Raw genomic sequence first — 20,852 nt, 5'->3', positions numbered from 1 at the left:
AACTATTTTAAATATGAGAAATTAAATTCAAGACAAATTTTGAAAATTTCCTTTTTAGAAAAATGATTGTTTTAAGATTTTATTTATTTCTAAAAAATGTGGCCAATTTTTATTATTTTAAATAAAATGAACAAAATTTAAGAATTTCCCCTGTTTAAATATATTTTTTGCTAAAAATATTGCAAAATTTTATTATTTTAAATATGAGAAATTAAGTTTCAGACAAATTTTGAAAATTTCCCTTTTGGAAAAATTATTGTTTTAAGATATATTCCTAAAAAATGTTGCCAATTTTTTTATTTCAAATAAAACTAACAAAATTTAAGAATTTTTCCTGTTAAAGAAATTTCCCTAAAAGGGAATTTAAGAAGAGAAACATAATTCAAATAATTTTAAAATTTTTTTTAGGGAAATTTTTTTTAAATATATTTTTCTAAAAATATTGCAAAATTTTATTATTTTAAATATGAGAAATTAAGTTTCAGACAAATTTTGAAAATTTCCCTTTTAGAAAAGTATTTGTTTTAAGATATTTTTGTAAAAAATTTTGCCAATTTTTATTATTTTGAATAAAATTTACAAAATTTAAGAATTTTCCGTGTTAAAGAAAGTCTCCCTAAAAGGGAATTGCTAAATTTAATTATTTTTAAGAAGAGAAATTATGATTCTAACAATTTTTCAAATTTTCGTTTCATGAAAATATTTGTTTTAATATATTTTTCTAAAAATATTGCTAAATTTAACTATTTTAAATATAACCCAGTAAGCACCAAAGCCCCAAAAATTCAAGCACTTGAAGATTTTGTTGGAATTTGACTTGAATGCAAATGTAATTATACTTTAAACATGAAAAATATTTGAAAATTTATTTATTTTTCAAACAAAAAACATATGGCTTGAATTTATGTTTCCTTTTTACTGGAGAATGCTATTGAAATAAAGTGTAATACAACTGTAATTCAAATTCTTGACTATAATTCAAGGTTTGAGTTACACTTGCTTTCAACTTGAATTCCAGTAAAAATGCTTATTGGGAAGAAATTAAGTTTCAGTCAAATTTTGAAAATTTCCCTTTAAGGAAAATATTTGCTTAAACAATTGTGGCCTTTTTTATTATTTTGAATAACATAACTAAAATATAAGAAATATTTAAGAATTTCAACGCTTAAAAAAAATTTTCCTAAAAGAGAAATTATGTTTCAAAAAATTTTTCCAAATTTTTCTTTCAGGGAAATCTTTGTTTTAATATATTTTTTTAAAAATATTGCTAAATTGAGCTATTTTAATTATAGCAAATTTTTATTATTTTGAAGAAAACTAACAAAATTTAAGAATTTCCCCTGTTAAAGAAAATTTAACTAAAAGAGAATTGCTAAATTTAATTATTTCAAGAAGAGAAATTTGTTGCAAACAATTTTTGTTTTAACGTATTCTTCTAAAAATATTGCTAAATTTAACTATCTTAAATATAAGAAATTAAGTTTCAGACAAATTTTGATAATTTCCCTTTAAGGAAAAGTTTTGTTTTTAGATATTTTTGTTTAAATTTTGAAATTTTTCATTCCATTAAATAAAACTAACCAAATTTCAGAAATATTTCAAAATTTTCCTTGCTAAAGAAAATTCCCTAAAAGGAAAATTTTAGTTTTACAATATTTTTAACAAAAATTTGCTCATTTTTAAAAGAATTTTAAAATTTCCCTTATGTACGAAATATTGTTTAAATATTTGTTTATTTCTATTATTTCCGATAAAAATAATATTTTTGTTCAATTTTTACATTTTCCCTTGATTAAGAAAATTTCACTTTTAGATATTTTTGTTTAAATTTTGAAAATTTTCATTATATTAAATAAACTAACCAAATTTCGGAAATATTTCAAAATTTTCCTTGTTAAAAAAATTCCCCTTAAAGGGAAATTTTAGTTTTACAATATTTTTAACAAAAATTTGCTTATTTTTAAAAGAATTTTAAAATTTCCCTTATGTACGAAATATTGTTTAAATTTATGTTTATTTCTATTGTTTCCGATAAAAATAATATTTTTGTTTAATTTTTATATTTTCCCTTGATTAAGAAAATTTAATTTTTAGGGACATTTTTGTTTTACTATATCTTTTAAATAAATCCTTATTTATATTGTTTTCGATACAATTAATAAATTTTTTCTTTAATTTTTAAAAACTCCCTTGCTAAAGAAAATTTTCTTTTTAGGGAAATTTTGTTTTTTATATTTTTCTAAAACTATTGCTAAATTTAACTATTTTTAATAAGAGAAATTAAGTTTCATTTAGATTTTTAAAATTTCCCTTGAAGAAGAAAATTTTCCTTTTTGGATAATTTTTGTCTCAATATTATTTTTTTTTTTAAAGCTTTTGGAAAGTCGAAAAATATTAAAAATTTCCCTTGTTATAAAATATTAAAAATAAAATTGTTTAAATTTTATTATTTTCAATAAAAAAATAAATTTTTTAAAGAATTTTAAAATTTCCCTTATTTTAGAAAATTTCCCTTATAGGGAAATTTATGTTTTAGTATATTTTGCTTAAGATGTTGCAAAATTTAACTATTTTTAATAAGTTAAATTAAGTTTCAGCAAAGTTTTTAAAATTTCCCTTGCTAAGGGAAATTTCCCTTATTGGGAAATTTTTATTATATTATATTTTTATAAAATTTTTCTAAATTTAATTAGTTTCTGTAAAAGTAAAAAGGTTTATACTCAATTTTAAAAATTTCCCTTGTTAAAAAAAATTTCCCTTATTGGGAAATTTATGTTTTAGTATATTTTGCTTAGGATATTGCAAAATTTAACTATTTTTAATAAGTTAAATTAAGTTTCAGCAAAGTTTTTAAAATTTCCCTTGCTAAAGGAAATTTCCCTTATTGGGAAATTTTTATTATATTATATTTTTATACAATTTTTCTAAATTTGATTTGTTTCTGTAAAAGTAAAAAGGTTTATGTACAATTTTAAAAATTTCCCTTGTTAAAGAAAATTTCCCTAGTTGGGAAATTTTTGTTATATTATATTTTTATAAAAAATTTACTAAAGTTAATTAGTTTCTGTAAATTAAGTTTCGGTTTATGTTTATGTACAATTTTAAAAATTTCCCTTGTTAAAGAAAATTTCCCTAGTTGGGAAATGTTTGTACTTATTTTAGCCAACTTAAATATTTCATATCATCTCTTGAACATATGTAATTTTGTTAAACATTTAAAACATTTCTTCTAAATAAATTATTATCCCTAACCTTCCCTCCAAATTGGTCAATAAAACCATTTTAATTAATGTAACAAATAAATTTCAGCCACTACAAATGTTCTTTTTGCTCCTTCATCAGTAAGTATTTCATTATTTTCTTCATTTATTCCTAAATTGGTTCTTAGTATAAAAATGTGTGCATAAATCAATCAGTGATGAAATTGTCCTTAACGCAGGACTCTTCAGGATAAATGGCATACAAAGAAATAAAACAACTGTAAATAAGGCTCATTTAAGATGTCACAGAAATGTTACAACAAATAAATGAGTAGAAATAAAACAAATACTTACTTACAATGACGATGAAGAGTGATTTAAATGGCACAAGAAAAAGAATAGAAGAACCTAAACTCAGGACATTTATATTGCGACACACTTACTCACGCATGTATTAATACAATTCACACAGTATGTGACATTTGTTTAATGTGTCTAAATGTTTAATATCCGGCCAAATGTACAACAACAATGAGCGTAAATAGAACAAAACTGAAATCCAAACAAACACTGATTTATTGACCATCGATATTTGGTTTCTTTTTTTCTCCCGTTCTCTCCACCACTTAGTTTGTTGTGTTGTTAGCCTTGTTTTTCTGTTGAAATGTGTTTAAAGGAAGAAAAAAAGAAATCCCATAAAGTATACTTTATTATTGAAAGTGAGAGACAGTGGTAGGTTTAATTAAGGGATATTTAAATGGGAATTAAAATATTCCTTACTGCGGATACTTACAAGAAGATAATAGAACGCCACCGAATAAATATATCTCAATGTCATGTAGTAAGAAGAGCACACTCTATTACCAGTACATCCGCAATATAGTTGTTCCGCTACAAATTCAATTTAATTAAGTCCTTCTCTAGGATTTCTTCATACTTAATTTTGCAATGTGGAATGGAATTTAGAGTTACTTTACTATTTCGTTTGTTTGGTCAGGAAATTTAGTAAAAATTAATAGAATTCATAAAAAATTTTACGATACGAAAACTTGTGTCACAATTATATTTAATGACAACCGCCGCGGTGGTTAATAAACAACCACTCCACAAAAAACCTTGGAATAGGGCGGTTTTTTTATGTTTTGATTTATTTTTTCTCACTTTTTATAATAAACTAACCTATTTTTAAACCAATTTCACACACAACTTGTTTGGTAGGATGACTGTTAAGACTTAAAATTGGAGTAAACCTTCTTAATTGATCCATTAATACAGAACTTAGATAGTAGTTTCTGCTAACTTTCAAACACTGCTCATTCGTATACTTTACCATGTTGAAAATGTAAATCTTGACTGAAAAGTGTTACATATTGAAAGTCCTTCACAATCTTCAATGAGTCTGAATGAAATTCCAATTCAAAACTCCTAAATATAGATCCCAAGACAAATCCTGCATCCTGATTTCAGTTGATCAGTCGAAAGAGGGCTGCGGAATCGGAGTATGGAATATCGAGAACTGGTTGCATTATCCTACTGAATTAAATGTAACTAAGGTCATAGCCAGTTGCTTATCCATTAGATCCACCGGTAGACAGAAAGTATTTTAGATTAACATGAGCACCTGCCGCATAGGCTATATCTCATGGTGGTCTAAACACCGGATAGAAACATGCGTCTATCACCGCCATTGAACGCCTCGCCAAAGAACGTTCAATTTGCAAATTCTCGCACAAAGATTGCACGGATCATTGCACAAACCCCTTGCTCGAGAGCTCGGGCTATCTAATCCCTGCCATCCATAGCTAGCTAATCAACTAACAAGCCCTGGACAATTATCAGAACAGCAACCTCCGGCCTGGTAATCCAGTCCGATGTATGATCTCTGACTTCAAAAGCTCCCGACCGATAAAAGCCAGAGTGTGCCACTATAATGCACACTTCAGACCTCGATCAGGAACCAAGCCCAACGATCAGTACATCACGGATGCTACTATCCCAACACATTTCCTGAGCACAAACGCTAGTTGTTATCTGCTATTTTCAATGGCTCTGTTGTCCTCGGCAACAGCACCCAGAAGATTCATTTGGTGCACCGAAGTTCGTCACTAGCCCGAACATCAGTACAGTACGCGATTTTGGGTTTAAACCACAGCCAGCTCGACATCACCATAAGTGACCAACACCAACGATCCTACAGGACCGCAGTCCTGGGGCAAAGGATCCCCGAGCTACTAGATAAGACTCTAGTCAGCTGCGAATTTAAAAGAATTAAATTCGGTTTCGCTCCATATTTTCCCTCGAAGCACAACACCAAGGTCTGGAGCTAACCAAGATGCTTATCCGTGCCCCGAGGGGAAGCCCACCGGTAGACAGTAGAGTGATGCGAATAGGGCATTAGAAGATGAGCTCTACATAGCATAAAGACTGCAATAAAAATCAAGACTTTTTCGATAAGTCAGCCACTCATTGTCCTGTCCAGCCCCTAATTCTTATTTGAGGACGTTATCGATGCTTATGACACTATTCGAAACCGAAAAAGGGCTCCTCTTGCAAAATTTATTTTTTACATAATTTTAGAGCGCTAAAAACAAATATGGCAAACATTTTAAAATCGTACGGCCAGTTTTTGAGATATTTTTCCTTAGTTTTATTTTAGTTTTCATTAAAACCTCTTTTGTTCTCTAGTTTTATTTCAAAAAAGTGGAATTTCACTGAAAGCTTTAAAAGTTGTTTATGAAGTTAAGCTCTTCGGAAAAATATAGAATTGTGTACGCGGAGTCCTTCTCAAAAATTTAGACTTCCGGATAAACATAAATAGTGTATCTCAGATTTTGTTTTAGGAAATATCACCTTGGGAAATAAACAGACTTTCTAGCAGGACGCGTAAAAGGCTCTAGAGGGTCACAGGGTCAAATCGAAGCCGTCACATGACTTTAAGTGAACTTCGAGTGCAAGGAGATTGCTGATGAGCTTGATAGACAAGACTCTAAGCTACCTTTGGAAGTGCTGAAGGAATTGATGAAGTTAGCAACTATTTAGGGTAGTATTAGAGAAAATCCTGACCTGGATAAACAAAATGGACTATGGAGTCTCTTGATTCTTTTGTCCCACGTTGACCATTAGAACGATACGTGATATATACAGAAGTAGCTTTGGGTAATCGTTGGTGAGAGTGATTGCTCAATTAAAGCCAGGGCTGCCAGATAATAGGACGTGCGGGTACAAAGAGGAGCTAGAGACTAAAGAGCATATTCATACTTAGTATGGATTAAAATATATTGGTGATTGTAAGCCTGATGATACATTTAAATAGCTTCCTCAGGCGAATATAGTGACTTTGTTACAGATAACAGGAGGATAGTTCTTTCGTTTGAACATCTTACCAAAATTGTTTCATCATTGAAGGGATTTATAATGGATTCATTGGAGGTCTCCTACTGAAAAAGTACTAAATACATTTATATGCCGAACTAAACTATGTAAACAATAACAAATCAAAATCACAAAATTTTACATGTTCCATATGAAAGAGAAAAAAGTATGACTTCAAAATGTGGGATTTAGAATAGATGGCGTATTGCTCACCAAAGCTCATGATGATGGTATTCCATCGGTTTTAATTTGCGATAGATGGTATGATGGACAAAGATCGCCCAGGCTAGTCAAAAAAGTATGAACCCAGAATTGGAGACATTACTTCATGAAGATTATTGTAAAACTCAATAAGATATTGCAATATCATTGGGAGCTAATTAAGCATCAATTTCAAAACGTTTGCTAGCAGCAGGGTTCATCCAAAAGCAGTTAAATTAGGTAACATACAATGAAAGACGATTTTGCATGTCCGAAATGATGCTTCAACGCTATAAAAGAAAACCCTTTTTGCTAGAATCATTACTTGCGATTTAATACGATAACCCGAAGCGTAAGAGATCGTATGTGAAGCCCGAATAACCAGCCAAATTTACACCCAAGCCATTTGTTTGAAACGAGCATTGACAGAAATACGCCCAGAATAAGCGGCCAGATATGAAATCTAATATTCCATCATTAAAAGGCTCTGTCACATGTTGCAATACCTGTTAAAAACTATTTAGAATGAAGTGGTTGGGAAGTTTTGCCTCATCCGCTTTATGGTCCAGACTTGGCAGCAAAAGATGAGCAGTTATTTGGCTCGGAATCCATATGTTGCCAGAAAGATGGGAAAAAGTCATAGCTAATAATGGCCAATACTATTGACTATATTTTTTTTAAAGTAGAAATGTTTTAAAATAAACATTTTAACCCATTTCGCTCCGCTGTTCGATTTTTCGAACAGTAAAAATTAAATTTTTCAAACAAATTTTTATATGTGAAAAAGGTGGAATTTCTGAAAAACTTTGGCATGAATGTTAAGTCTTATCTTTTAGCTAATAAAAAAATATATCCCGACGTGACCATCCCCCTCCCCCTCGTTGCTAGGGGCAAATTTCTACAATTACATTAAATTAAAAAAAGTGTCTAAAAATAGACATTTTTTAAATTAAATTTTAAAAATAGTAAAAAAAATAAAATTATAATAATAAACATGAGGAATTATTGCCAACATATGTAACTGTTTCATAAAATATAAAAACCATGATCACATCACATAGGTTTAAACTTAACTGTTCGAAATTTTGAACTGGCTTTTCTGGAAAAACGAAAAATCGGAAAATTTTTTTGACCAGATATTTGCAATCAGGTTATTTTTTTTAAAATAAATAAAAATTTTATCTCGAAGCGATATGGATTAATCCAGAAATTTTAAGTATAAATTTAATAAAACAAAATTTGTAAAATTTTAATGGGGACAAAAAAACATATTTTATTCGAAATTATTATGCTAGTTTTCATAAAATTTTAAACAATTGTTCCTGCAGTCATACAAAAATTTACCAGCTATTTTTAACTCGAGTGTGAAGGTGTAGATAAATCCAATCCAAATCGATCTGTGATCACTTATATTTTATACCAAAAATTAATCTTAATTTATTTTGTAAATACTGCGATTTTAGTGAAAATCAACTCAATCTGTGTTAACTCAATTATTTTGACTACTTAATAACTCCATAGATGCTGATTGTAATGAAAATAAGCTCAATTTGTGATCACTCATATTTTATTCGAAAAATCTGTTTTTATTATCTAAAATATTGTTATAAAGTTGCATTACCGAAACATCTACTTATCAACACTGTTGATAACACGCTGTTATAAACATTGTTTGTGGGTATGACAACATTAACTGTTAAAGCCGCTAACATTAACATTAAAGCTGCTAAATGCTCTGGAAATAGAACATTTCCTTTAAATTTTTTTTGTTATAAAAATCTTGTAAATATTCATAGCCTAAAAAAAAAGATCAGAACAATGGGTAGTTCGACTTTCAATTTTGGTCCAGTTAACAGAGATACAACTGTAAGTACAAATCTACTACAGCAATTGTGGTCGTACAATGTAGGCATACAATTCTGTTGTTATTGCTAAGTGTTCTAAGGACAATTTAAGAGTAATTACTACACAAAATTGGAAAGCATATTTGGCACAATACAAAATTGAGGAAAATCATGGAATATCCCAAAAACCATCAAGACATAATGCTTAAATTTAAAAGGAAATCATATATTTTCTTAGAAAATATCGCACTAAAGTTTTGAATTTTCAATAAAATATTTCCAAAATATTGATAACGACCTGAATACCGTATTGAAACTTCTTTATGAACTTGATTTTATTTTTCTCTCTAACAATTTTTCTTACAGTTTTTCCCCCTAAACAAAACTTATCAACAATAAGCTGCTTCTTAAGAAAACGAATTGTAATGTTTCACTTGAATGCCTTACAATTGTTCCACACAACAACAGCATGTTTGGGAATATTTTGTAACCAACTAACTACGACAACAATAATAATGTATATGGGGATTTCTTTAGTTTCCGTTTTCCGTATTTTCATTGTAGATTTTTAATCTAATTTTTTGTGCGGTGCGGTGTTGTACTCAATTGTGTTGTTGCCTCTCAAATATAATTTAGATGTTTTGACAACATATGTTTTTATACCAAGTATTTTGCTGTTACCATGTCCATGTTGTAAAGTGATTTATGGCATTTCATTTGATTTTATTACCGGCCAATTTAGAGCTGAATTATTACAATGTAGCGACATTGTTTTGAGCCAGCACCACTAGACGTATGATTAATAATTAATTAATTTGGGAAAAGTAATAAGTGACTTATTTATAGCTAAAGTGTTTAAAAGGAGGGAGAACAAATGATTAGAATGATTGGAAAGTAAATTTGAGATCCTTAAGACATATTTCAGTTATTAAGTGATGAGAATTAATTACGAATTTGGAGCTTAAATTGCCAGCAAAAATATGGCAATAGAGAAACTGGAAAATAAACTTTGATATAAATTCAGTTTAAAGTTATGAAACTATGAAAAAGGTATTAAATTTCTCTATACAGAATTTGCTAAAGTCCCAAGAAATTGAATCCTCAACTTTTTAAATAGTATTTGACGTTTTCCCGCTTTACTTTAATTTAAATTTAGCAAAATTATTAATTTAAAATTTATGGAAAACAAAATTTTTTAAACTATTGCGAATTTAGTATGGTATTGTTGTCACCCTTTGTCAATTATTTAGTTGTATAACAGCAAAGTCATATAAAATTCAAATAAATTTTTCCATTGAAATAATAAAAGACAGAGGCGCAGCTCGAAAATATAGCTGATAAAATTTGTATCTAAAGATTTTCAATCCATGAAATTACTAAAAGCTTTTGCAAAATAAAATCAGTGTCTAAAATATTTGACAAGAATAATTTTTAAATTCATATTTTTCCATTTCCTGATAACAAATAAGCCATTAGAAACCCTTTTCCTCTACATCTCTGCTCTTAATTTGTTGAATCCTTTACACCTCCTCATATTTTTCCCATTCCTCTACCAATTTAGCTCAGTTTGTTTGCTACACCGACATCAACTGTATAAATGTCAAAAACAAAACAGCAAAAATAAAAAAGTTTACACAAGTCATGTCAGTTTTGCGAAATGTCATGTGTCGTCTGTGTTTTTGTTGATTGGTTTCTTCATGTGTATTTTTCGATGCCGCTCGTTATTATTGTTTCATTTGAAATTGGTGTGTAGTATGTATTTGAATCATTTGGAAAAATTTTTCCAGCAAATTGTTCTTTGTTTTCTATGGTGTGAAATATTTTTGTTTGTACTAAAAGCCAGGGGTATGTGGAAAGAGAAAAGAGATGCCAGGTTTAAACGGATTTGAGAATAAACTAGGGAAACATGAATAATTAATAACTTCATTAAGACTTTATGACTACACTATGACTAGACTATGACTAGACTATGACTAGACTATGACTAGACTATGACTAGACTATGACTAGACTATGACTAGACTATGACTAGACTATGACTAGACTATGACTAGACTATGACTAGACTATGACTAGACTATGACTAGACTATGACTAGACTATGACTAGACTATGACTAGACTATGACTAGACTATGACTAGACTATGACTAGACTATGACTAGACTATGACTAGACTATGACTAGACTATGACTAGACTATGACTAGACTATGACTAGACTATGACTAGACTATGCCTAGACTATGACTAGACTATGACTAGACTATGACTAGACTATGACTAGACTATGACTAGACTATGACTAGACTATGCCTAGACTATGACTAGACTATGACTAGACTATGACTAGACTATGACTAGACTATGACTAGACTATGACTAGACTATGACTAGACTATGACTAGACTATGACTAGACTATGACTAGACTATGACTAGACTATGACTAGACTATGACTAGACTATGACTAGACTATGACTAGACTATGACTAGACTATGACTAGACTATGACTAGACTATGACTAGACTATGACTAGACTATGACTAGACTATGACTAGACTATGACTAGACTATGACTAGACTATGACTAGACTATGACTAGACTATGACTAGACTATGACTAGACTATGACTAGACTATGACTAGACTATGACTAGACTATGACTAGACTATGACTAGACTATGACTAGACTATGACTAGACTATGACTAGACTATGACTAGACTATGACTAGACTATGACTAGACTATGACTAGACTATGACTAGACTATGACTAGACTATGACTAGACTATGACTAGACTATGACTAGACTATGACTAGACTATGACTAGACTATGACTAGACTATGACTAGACTATGACTAGACTATGACTAGACTATGACTAGACTATGACTAGACTATGACTAGACTATGACTAGACTATGACTAGACTATGACTAGACTATGACTAGACTATGACTAGACTATGACTAGACTATGACTAGACTATGACTAGACTATGACTAGACTATGACTAGACTATGACTAGACTATGACTAGACTATGACTAGACTATGACTAGACTATGACTAGACTATGACTAGACTATGACTAGACTATGACTAGACTATGACTAGACTATGACTAGACTATGACTAGACTATGACTAGACTATGACTAGACTATGACTAGACTATGACTAGACTATGACTAGACTATGACTAGACTATGACTAGACTATGACTAGACTATGACTAGACTATGACTAGACTATGACTAGACTATGACTAGACTATGACTAGACTATGACTAGACTATGACTAGACTATGACTAGACTATGACTAGACTATGACTAGACTATGACTAGACTATGACTAGACTATGACTAGACTATGACTAGACTATGACTAGACTATGACTAGACTATGACTAGACTATGACTAGACTATGACTAGACTATGACTAGACTATGACTAGACTATGACTAGACTATGACTAGACTATGACTAGACTATGACTAGACTATGACTAGACTATGACTAGACTATGACTAGACTATGACTAGACTATGACTAGACTATGACTAGACTATGACTAGACTATGACTAGACTATGACTAGACTATGACTAGACTATGACTAGACTATGACTAGACTATGACTAGACTATGACTAGACTATGACTAGACTATGACTAGACTATGACTAGACTATGACTAGACTATGACTAGACTATGACTAGACTATGACTAGACTATGACTAGACTATGACTAGACTATGACTAGACTATGACTAGACTATGACTAGACTATGACTAGACTATGACTAGACTATGACTAGACTATGACTAGACTATGACTAGACTATGACTAGACTATGACTAGACTATGACTAGACTATGACTAGACTATGACTAGACTATGACTAGACTATGACTAGACTATGACTAGACTATGACTAGACTATGACTAGACTATGACTAGACTATGACTAGACTATGACTAGACTATGACTAGACTATGACTAGACTATGACTAGACTATGACTAGACTATGACTAGACTATGACTAGACTATGACTAGACTATGACTAGACTATGACTAGACTATGACTAGACTATGACTAGACTATGACTAGACTATGACTAGACTATGACTAGACTATGACTAGACTATGACTAGACTATGACTAGACTATGACTAGACTATGACTAGACTATGACTAGACTATGACTAGACTATGACTAGACTATGACTAGACTATGACTAGACTATGACTAGACTATGACTAGACTATGACTAGACTATGACTAGACTATGACTAGACTATGACTAGACTATGACTAGACTATGACTAGACTATGACTAGACTATGACTAGACTATGACTAGACTATGACTAGACTATGACTAGACTATGACTAGACTATGACTAGACTATGACTAGACTATGACTAGACTATGACTAGACTATGACTAGACTATGACTAGACTATGACTAGACTATGACTAGACTATGACTAGACTATGACTAGACTATGACTAGACTATGACTAGACTATGACTAGACTATGACTAGACTATGACTAGACTATGACTAGACTATGACTAGACTATGACTAGACTATGACTAGACTATGACTAGACTATGACTAGACTATGACTAGACTATGACTAGACTATGACTAGACTATGACTAGACTATGACTAGACTATGACTAGACTATGACTAGACTATGACTAGACTATGACTAGACTATGACTAGACTATGACTAGACTATGACTAGACTATGACTAGACTATGACTAGACTATGACTAGACTATGACTAGACTATGACTAGACTATGACTAGACTATGACTAGACTATGACTAGACTATGACTAGACTATGACTAGACTATGACTAGACTATGACTAGACTATGACTAGACTATGACTAGACTATGACTAGACTATGACTAGACTATGACTAGACTATGACTAGACTATGACTAGACTATGACTAGACTATGACTAGACTATGACTAGACTATGACTAGACTATGACTAGACTATGACTAGACTATGACTAGACTATGACTAGACTATGACTAGACTATGACTAGACTATGACTAGACTATGACTAGACTATGACTAGACTAGACTATGACTAGACTATGACTAGACTATGACTAGACTATGACTAGACTATGACTAGACTATGACTAGACTATGACTAGACTATGACTAGACTATGACTAGACTATGACTAGACTATGACTAGACTATGACTAGACTATGACTAGACTATGACTAGACTATGACTAGACTATGACTAGACTATGACTAGACTATGACTAGACTATGACTAGACTATGACTAGACTATGACTAGACTATGACTAGACTATGACTAGACTATGACTAGACTATGACTAGACTATGACTAGACTATGACTAGACTATGACTAGACTATGACTAGACTATGACTAGACTATGACTAGACTATGACTAGACTATGACTAGACTATGACTAGACTATGACTAGACTATGACTAGACTATGACTAGACTATGACTAGACTATGACTAGACTATGACTAGACTATGACTAGACTATGACTAGACTATGACTAGACTATGACTAGACTATGACTAGACTATGACTAGACTATGACTAGACTATGACTAGACTATGACTAGACTATGACTAGACTATGACTAGACTATGACTAGACTATGACTAGACTATGACTAGACTATGACTAGACTATGACTAGACTATGACTAGACTATGACTAGACTATGACTAGACTATGACTAGACTATGACTAGACTATGACTAGACTATGACTAGACTATGACTAGACTATGACTAGACTATGACTAGACTATGACTAGACTATGACTAGACTATGACTAGACTATGACTAGACTATGACTAGACTATGACTAGACTATGACTAGACTATGACTAGACTATGACTAGACTATGACTAGACTATGACTAGACTATGACTAGACTATGACTAGACTATGACTAGACTATGACTAGACTATGACTAGACTATGACTAGACTATGACTAGACTATGACTAGACTATGACTAGACTATGACTAGACTATGACTAGACTATGACTAGACTATGACTAGACTATGACTAGACTATGACTAGACTATGACTAGACTATGACTAGACTATGACTAGACTATGACTAGACTATGACTAGACTATGACTAGACTATGACTAGACTATGACTAGACTATGACTAGACTAGACTATGACTAGACTATGACTAGACTATGACTAGACTATGACTAGACTATGACTAGACTATGACTAGACTATGACTAGACTATGACTAGACTATGACTAGACTATGACTAGACTATGACTAGACTATGACTAGACTATGACTAGACTATGACTAGACTATGACTAGACTATGACTAGACTATGACTAGACTATGACTAGACTATGACTAGACTATGACTAGACTATGACTAGACTATGACTAGACTATGACTAGACTATGACTAGACTATGACTAGACTATGACTAGACTATGACTAGACTATGACTAGACTATGACTAGACTATGACTAGACTATGACTAGACTATGACTAGACTATGACTAGACTATGACTAGACTATGACTAGACTATGACTAGACTATGACTAGACTATGACTAGACTATGACTAGACTATGACTAGACTATGACTAGACTATGACTAGACTATGACTAGACTATGACTAGACTATGACTAGACTATGACTAGACTATGACTAGACTATGACTAGACTATGACTAGACTATGACTAGACTATGACTAGACTATGACTAGACTATGACTAGACTATGACTAGACTATGACTAGACTATGACTAGACTATGACTAGACTATGACTAGACTATGACTAGACTATGACTAGACTATGACTAGACTATGACTAGACTATGACTAGACTATGACTAGACTATGACTAGACTATGACTAGACTATGACTAGACTATGACTAGACTATGACTAGACTATGACTAGACTATGACTAGACTATGACTAGACTATGACTAGACTATGACTAGACTATGACTAGACTATGACTAGACTATGACTAGACTATGACTAGACTATGACTAGACTATGACTAGACTATGACTAGACTATGACTAGACTATGACTAGACTATGACTAGACTATGACTAGACTATGACTAGACTATGACTAGACTATGACTAGACTATGACTAGACTATGACTAGACTATGACTAGACTATGACTAGACTATGACTAGACTATGACTAGACTATGACTAGACTATGACTAGACTATGACTAGACTATGACTAGACTATGACTAGACTATGACTAGACTATGACTAGACTATGACTAGACTATGACTAGACTATGACTAGACTATGACTAGACTATGACTAGACTATGACTAGACTATGACTAGACTATGACTAGACTATGACTAGACTATGACTAGACTATGACTAGACTATGACTAGACTATGACTAGACTATGACTAGACTATGACTAGACTATGACTAGACTATGACTAGACTATGACTAGACTATGACTAGACTATGACTAGACTATGACTAGACTATGACTAGACTATGACTAGACTATGACTAGACTATGACTAGACTATGACTAGACTATGACTAGACTATGACTAGACTATGACTAGACTATGACTAGACTATGACTAGACTATGACTAGACTATGACTAGACTATGACTAGACTATGACTAGACTATGACTAGACTATGACTAGACTATGACTAGACTATGACTAGACTATGACTAGACTATGACTAGACTATGACTAGACTATGACTAGACTATGACTAGACTATGACTAGACTATGACTAGACTAATTTGTTTCTCCAAAGAACTTTGTAAAATCCCTAAAATAGATGGTATCTGGTAACACTTTGTCTCCTTTTTTAGAAACAAGTAGCAGTTACATATTTTTCGAAATTGAATTGAAATTAAATTCCTTTTGGCAGCAAAACTCAAATACACACGCTTTCGAGCTTGCTATATGACTGGATTGTTTGTTTGTGTAGCTGTGTATTCGCTTGTGACTGACTGACTATGTGTAAATGAGAAATAATGAACAATTTCCACAAAATTTCAAATATGGTTTAATTGTTGATTTGTGAACATCAATGTGGGGTATAAAAGATGGAGATTTTAACAATATATAATGAGCAGTGGTGAGAGGTTTTGCATTAATTGGGTGGTGTGTGAGGAGTAATGTAAGAAGTATTAAAGTGTCATATGAGCTATAATGGTGGTTGACTTTTAGTTAAAGTGATAAAAATTTAAATTAAGTGTTTGGTTTTAAATGAGGAAGAAGGAAGCTAGTGGTAGTAAATTATATTGTGCTAAATTTTTTTTTGTATTAGAAACAAATTTTATTAAATAAATTCTTATTTCTTTAAATCAGCCTTTTGTTAAACTGTCTTAAGTTTATGTTCTTTCTTATGGCAGTTTTTTCTTTACATTTAAATTCACTATTAAAAGATTTTTTTTGTTGGTGTTGCTTTAACTCCAATAATTTGCCAAGTTTGTTAGTGACATTAAAAGGTTTTTTGGCACAACTATAAAAAATGTTTAAGTCAGTAGTCAAGTCACTGTAAATTATGACCCATATTAGTAGCAGCAACTGCAAAGTGATGTCGTTTAAAAGTGTTAAGGTTTAATAGAATTTAATATAGAAAATGTAAATTTGTTGGCCTATAAGGAAGAGTATGAATAAAAATCCCAATAAAACGAGTTCAGGCGATTTGAAATAAGAATATATCTTTAACAAGTTCATGTGTACGTATGATTAATATTAATTTAATTAATATTAGTTATACGTCAGTGTTAAAAAGTTACTAATTATTTGAATATCTTAAAAAATATCATACATCCGTCATTTACAATTAAAAATTAACTTTATAATTTTTATTGCAGCCAAAACCAGATAAAATCAAAGATTTTAAAATCAAAATTCTTTTTATGAGAAAACTTTAGTTCATTTTAGGATTAAATTTCTCAACTTATTAACATTAATCGCATAAAATTTACATAATTCACTGAATTTTAAAGTAAAAATATGCGTTTTTTTTTCATAAAAAAAACAAGTCACTTTTTTTTGCTCTCTTTATTACACTGAGAATGACATTATTCATGTCATCAGCTTAGTTAACTAAGCACAGGAAACACTCTCAAACACACACCCATACAGCCGCAAGAACTCAAATACACACTCGTTTCCACTTTAATACTTAACCAACACTTTCGCATTTGCATAAACATACATACGCTAATGCAGGCAGACGACACACACTCACATGCTGTGAAAGACATTTGTGTGAAACTGCTATTTTTTTAAATCCTTGAATAACTTAAAATTTATGTGCATAAAGGACTTCTTTTTTATATATATGCTTTTTATTATTTTTATTTTATTTTTAATGCAAAGTAAGGAGTAAGAAAATCAAGTGTGTTAAAGAATATAATGGAACTGTAACGAATATGGAAAGCGCTAAATCAATTTTAAGCAGACAATTTTAAGGAAAATTTTTGAAAGCTATCAATTTTCATCTTTGCCAAAGCAATTGCAATATGTTATCCCTCATATTGTGTTCCGCAGATATTTGGGATATTTTTGTTAATGAGGCAGAACAACATCGAGGTCTCTGCGGTCCTGGAATTCCCGTCTTCATGACTTAAATGGTATCAATAACCTCCGAAAAGAGCGCACCAGAGAAAACAGACAACAGCGTGAAGAATAGATCCCTTTTGTCGTATTTAGATGACAAATATATTGAGTTCCAGACTATTGGCATTAGATCAGGACACTCAGAATTAGTGCCTTGCTGAGGGAGATTCTAACTTCGGGGAAGACTAGAGAGATGCTGCGTTGTAGGAACAGATTGACGAGTTTCAATAACCTCCGAAAAGACCGCACCAAAGAAAACAGTGGTGTCATTTCGAATATCATCGACAACAACGTACAGAATAGAGCCCTTTCGTCGTATTCTGATGACCAATATCTTAAGTTCGAGAGTATTGCCATCAGATCGGAATACTCAGAATTAGAGCCTTGTTGTGGGAGATTTTAACGAGCAACAAGAGTTTCGGTATTTTAAAATCAGGCAAATAGTAGATATGTACAGCCTTCGAGGAGCAGATTGACGAGTCCACCTTCTCTATTGTGAACTATGATGCCCTAACCAGATTATTGGCAATTGTGCCATCTTGCAGAATAACCATTTTTTCAGATGAAATTTTCGTATCGATGCTGAGGAACCTTTGTTAGCCGGTAGTTGAGTTTAGCACAAAGATGCTAAACTTATCACAAAAACAAGTAAGAAAATATGGTCGGTCAAGCCCGACCATATAATACCCTACACTAAGTAAAAGAGTAAAAACATTTTTCTTTTAAAATTTCAATAATTTATATTTTTGAGTGATTTTCAGAAGTGGGCCTTATATGGGGGCTATGACCAATTATGGACCGATCACCATGAAATTAGGTCGTGTGATTTATGTCTACATGAAAGTTTACTATGTTGAATTTTGTGAGTATACCAACATTTTTAAGCGATTTATGCACATTAAAGTGATTTTCGGAAGCGGGTCTATATGGGAGCTATGGCTAATTATGGACCGATCGTAACAAAATTTGGTGACATGAATTCTGTGTATATAAAACTTATTTGGAGCGGAATTTGTGGAGATACATATATAAATTAAACATTTATGACCGATAAAGTCCAATATCGGGAGGACATTTGTATGGCGGCTAGGTGAAATAATGGACCGATTTCAGCCAGTTTCAATAGACTTAGTCCTTGAGCCGAAAAAATAATATGTACCAAATTTCATCGAAATATCTTCAAAATTGCGACCTGTACTCTGCGCACAAGGTTTACATGGACAGCCAGCCAGCCGACCAGACGGACGGACGGACATCGTTTAATCGACTCAGAAAGTGATTCTAAGTCGATCGGTATACTTTAAGGTGGGTGTTAGACTAATATTTTTGGGCGTTACAAACATATGCACAAACGCATTATACCCTCCCCACTATGGTGGTGTAGGTTATAATGAGTCGATGGATCCTTCAGCTAAACCCTGGGAAAAACGCGGACTGGATTGTAATGCATAGGCAGATCTCTGTCTTATATCCAGTCGCAAAGCTTATATCCTACACACACTGACACCACAAAATACAGTGACTAGTATTTATAAACCGGTTAACCGAAAACCCGGTTTTTATTCGAAATCTCAGTTTTTTGCGTAACGGTTAATCGGTTTTTAATATTTGGAACTAAAATTAATAAATCTCATATTTTTGTACATTTTTAATATTCATTGCATACACATTATTTGTCTGATTTGAAACCTAAACTGCTGATTTACAATACAAACCTCTTTAGATTAATATTTTTAAGAATTACAATGATTGTAAATAGTAGAAAACGATGAGTTTACTGAAAAACTTTTTCAGAATAAATTGCACATAATGAAACTATTAAATTCCGCATAATTCTAGAAGTTAAGCTAAATCTTAATAATGATTCATTATAAATTTAGTGATGATTTTAAAAAACGTTAAATTGAATTCGATGTCCATAACTTCTTTCAATAAATTTGACTTCATTAGTGTGTTTTGTTCCTAAAATTTTAATTTATTATATCGTTAGTTTAGTGTACAAGTTTTATTAATTATTTAATATGATTTATAATGACAAATAATCACAGCTAAGAAGAAGTGCTTTTGCATCTTACAGGTCGTTTTTGGGACTTGTACATTTTCTGTTTCATATCAGAAAGTCGAGGTGATAATAAATTTTCAAATTATCAAATATTTAATGAAACAAGTAAGAGAGCTATATTCGAATCTTATATACACTTCACCAAATTATACTTCAAAATACAAATTTTAAATATTTTTAGGTAAAGAAAATTAATTTTTTTTTTCAAAAAACATAGTTTTTTTAATTTTTTGGAACTTTTTTTTCGAATTGTTATTTTGGATCTGGGGTCTTTAGAAAATTTATTTCAACAAACAGACGCACAGACTGACAGACGTACATGGCTTAAACGACTCCGCTATCTATAAGGATCCAGCATTCCTGAATACTAAAAACTACAAATTTTAAAGCTGTGTATACTTTATAGGACATTTTATTTATACTAGGATCGCCTGGTGGTCAAAATTCGACCACTAATACCGAAATTATA

Source organism: Calliphora vicina, chromosome 4 (genome assembly GCF_958450345.1).
Source record: "Calliphora vicina chromosome 4, idCalVici1.1, whole genome shotgun sequence".
Classification (NCBI taxonomy): domain Eukaryota; kingdom Metazoa; phylum Arthropoda; class Insecta; order Diptera; family Calliphoridae; genus Calliphora; species Calliphora vicina.
This window is presented reverse-complemented; position numbering follows the sequence as displayed.